Here is a 4331-nt window from a genome sequence, read left to right as displayed (position 1 = left end):
CAAAATTTTGACTTGTCAACTTTCCCAAAAATAGCCTACTTACTAAAAATGGCATTTCACTCAATTATTTCCCTAGCATTCCCAAGACATTAGAAATCATACACAATTAAGCCCTTAAAGCAAACGGATGTCTCTCGTAATGGTCATGCCCCTAGTTGCTCATAATTCACACAAGTTGTCCCGTTGTTCAAAATGCGGGATATAACACACGCCCTATCGGAAATTAGGGTGTGACACTAGGCACAATTCATCTTTTTGCAAACTTAAGAAAGTTCAAGAAACATGAAAAAAAAAATGAAAAAAAAGGAGAGAACGGCCAAGAGGGCTGGCCGAACCAGCCCTATGAAGTTAATCATGAAAAATTGTTTTCTTCAAGCTTTTCTACTAATTGGAAGGTTCTCTACAACGTGGAGTAGTTGGTGGAGCAAATAAATCATTCGTTTTGCTAAACATAATTCTAGCCGAGGGAGAACTAGGGTGGAAAAAGGTATGGTTCAATCTTATTTTTCATGTCTCATGGATGATTTGTACATGTTGTGATATGTGGAAATGAATAAAGTTCATGAAATTATGATGTTGTGTTGTTGGCCGTGATTATGCGATGTGTAGTGTAGTGTTGAATGTAGTGAAGAACTAAATTTATTTAGTATGTTTTGATTGTTGTGTTGTGGATTTTATAGTGAAAATGAAGTTTGATGATTCAAGTGAAGTTATAAGTTGTTTGCGGCTTGTTATAATGTGAATTAATATAGTTTAGTGAATTTATGGAAGTAATGGACTATTAATGTAGTTTATGAATTTGGAAGGAAGAAAATGTATTGTTGTTGTTCTTATGGAAATTTGAGGTTTCGGGTGGAGTAGAGTTAATTGGATTGTTTGAAATATTGTGCGGATTGTTGGAAATGTTCTTGAATCGTGTTTGAATGGTTTTGGATTGGTATTTGAATATGCGATCGTTGATATTAGTTTGAATGTGAAGTTGAATTGAATATGCATGAATGTGGTCGAATTATGTAGAAAGGAGTTATTAATGTTAGAATGCGTTTGGAATTGCTTATTGATATTGTTGATGTGGTTGTTGGTATTGTTGTTGGATATTTGGCCGAGTTGAATTCTCGGGGTTGTTGAATTTATAGGGAAATGCTGCCTTAAATTTACGTGAATAAAGTGTTGGTTGGAATTGGATTCCTAAGTGCTTATGGCTAATGGTTAATGTCTAATGACGTTGTTGTAGATTTTGGAAACCGAGACTTAAGTTTGGATAGCTTAGGAAGCAAACGAGGTATGTAAAGCTTATCCTTCTTTTTTTTTTGGCATGTCCTAGACGCAAGTAAGTTGTGATATGTAATGAGCCTTGGGGGTAATTCTATTCTTAAAATCCGAACATGTTTATGATTCATATTTACTTTGTGATGTTGGCATCCTTAATATGGTCAATCTATGGTCCGTATGTCTTTGATATGATTGGATTTGAAATGCTGTGTAAACGGTTTGTTCCGAAAGGATTTTTATGTATGTGATTTTGATACGTCCGTATACTTTGAAAACCGATTTGATATGTTCCGATATTCGGAAGAAAATCTGATTTGACTATTATCTTTTGTAAATAATTTCAAAAAGTTGCTTTGATTATCTTTTGTTTTAAAGGTCTTTGTAAGTGTTTTGCATTTGCATATGATTTCCACGATTCGGCTCGTGCATTTTTTAAATGTAGCTTTATGACCTCTTTCGATGAGTCCGGGCCGTATGTTATCGTGCGCAACCTATTTTTTTGAAAGAATTTAATATGATGTGTCCGGTTCGCCCCAGTATGATTATATATTTATCGGATAGTCCGAAATGTGATTTTTATGTATTGATTTGACCGCGGTATGCGATAGTTTACGGGAAGTTGGTATTGATATGTATGTATTCGGAAGAAGATACGTGTACTATTTTGGCTTATAAATGGATATTTGACCGCGGTATGTCGGGTGATGATGGACCGCTGGATATTTGGTTACTCGCGGTATGTCGGATTCTTTGAAAATGTTTTAAAAAATGATGGTTATGTGCGCACTATGCTAGCTTCCGAAGCATGATATGCCCGGAGTATAATGTGTCGGGTCCCAAGTCGGTGGGGTATGTGGTATATATATGATAATATGATGACATAATGATATGTGATATGATATGTGATAATATAATGATATGATCTTATTTGACCCGGTATGTGATAATATTGACATTAGGGCGGGACACGATTTGGTGCGTATGACATGTGATTTTTGACGATGATATATGTATTATGGAATATGATCGGATATCGGTGGTGGGGGCAAACCCAGTGGTGAAACCAAATTCCACGCATTGGTTTGGCGAATCCCATCGGCAATGTCGGGTATTTGATATGTTTAATGTTTCGTATGTATGAGACAAAAATGTTTTTTGAAAAGAAAGCGAAGCATGTGGCATTACGATATCATATTTGTCTTATTGCCCTTATGTATGATTTGTATATTGAAAATAAACATTTTGGTATTTCGGGTATTATGCTCACTTTACGTACCGTACTTCGGTTATGACTTCGTTTACGGTATTTATTCGCTTTGCATACTCAGTACATATTTCGTACTGACCCCCTTTCTTCGGGGTGCATTTCATGCCGCGCGGTGCCGCTCGGATGAGTAGATGACGTTAGCGAGAAGATGTTCCGGTTTGGATTGGCGAGCTCCATTTCCTCCGGACTGCGAGAGTCGGTGCTTTTGTATGGTATACGAAGTTATGGTAGAGACTTTGCGGATATTTCGTGTGTATGAGATGTCGGTTTGTAAGCGGCTGTAAGCCGATGTGTCATTACATTACTATTACGAATGTTGTTGTGATTACGGTTTTATTTGATTTGATAAGATGAAGAGGCATGTTTGTTTTTACGAAAAATTTTCATTATGTGCTTATGTCATGTTTTGCGGGCCCGGTATGATTATAGTATTACGAAAGTCGGCGGGTTCTGCTGCCCTAGGTAAGGGTCGGGTGCCCCGTCACCCCCATCGGATTAAGGGTGTGACAAATTGGTATCGGAGCGATTCGTCCTAGGGGTTGTACGCAAAGTCGTGTCCGATGGTAGTCCTGTTTATGGTGTGAAGCGCGCCACATTTATAAACGGAGGCTACGGGGCGTCTAGGGTGGTTACTCTTCTCATATTTGAGATCGTGCCATAGATCCAAGTCATAGGAAATGAGATTTCTTGCCCTAATCTTTTATTTAGCGAGAATAATGGCGGCCGCGAAGAAAGTGATTGATGATGTTGGAAGTTACTAAGCACACGGTAAGCAAAGGTATGAAAGATATATGTTGGAAAGATATTGAAGTTGCGATTGAAATGTAAGTTGAAGATTAAAGGGGGAAAGTAAACAAGAAAGTGTAACGGGTGCATGGCGTGAGTTGGGCATACGAGGTATGTTTGTCATTTGTGTATGTCATGATATTGGAGCCACATGTGGCATTTGCGATATGATAACATATGTATATATGTATATATTGGCCTTGTGAGGCATTGTTGGTATTTCTGTACGGGTTTTGAGATAGTAAGAAATATATAGAAAACTCTGCCGAAATTTTCCCGAGAAATAAAAAGAATTATGGGTTTGTAATTGTGATGCCGATAATAATAGTATAAGATTTGGATAAATGTGTTGATAGGGCTAAAAGAAGAGATATTAAGGATAAAGTGGATTAGAAAGGGGTAAAGGGTTAAGAAGTGTTATATTAATGATATTGGTTACGAATAAGAAAAGGGGGGGGGGGGTATAATGTGAATATAATGGGGATTGTTATGAAAATAAGTGAAGCCGAGTGTGAAAGTGGTCAAGGTTATGATGTGATTTATGTAGCTAGAATACACAGGCAAGTGTGAAACGGAAAAACAAGCTATGGAACGAATAAGGAAGGGTTTGAGTTAAAGATTAAGAGACGACACGAGATAATGTGCTTAGAATGTTACAAGTTGAGTAAAGGGAATTACAAGAAGGAAAAGTTTAAACCGAGATATATTGGACCTTATCACGTTATTCGTAAGGTAAGAGGAGATGGAAAAAGAGATATGATTGGTAGAAGAGATTGTGTGTCTATGGTAATAAAAGAAACCCTCGAGATCTTAAGACCCTATACGATTAGTTGAACATTCGAGGACGAATGTTCTAAAGGGGGGAAGGATGTTATATCCCGTACTTTGCACGTTGGAATATTTTAAGTTGGTTGCGACAAGCTATGGACAAGACTTTTAATTTCCGGCTTTGTTCATTTTGTTTTAATGCGCAAGTTGCATGTTCATCTTTTAGTGGTATGGAGTA

This window comes from Lycium ferocissimum, chromosome 2 (genome assembly GCF_029784015.1).
Source record: "Lycium ferocissimum isolate CSIRO_LF1 chromosome 2, AGI_CSIRO_Lferr_CH_V1, whole genome shotgun sequence".
Taxonomy (NCBI): domain Eukaryota; kingdom Viridiplantae; phylum Streptophyta; class Magnoliopsida; order Solanales; family Solanaceae; genus Lycium; species Lycium ferocissimum.
Note: the sequence above shows the minus strand (reverse complement) of the source record.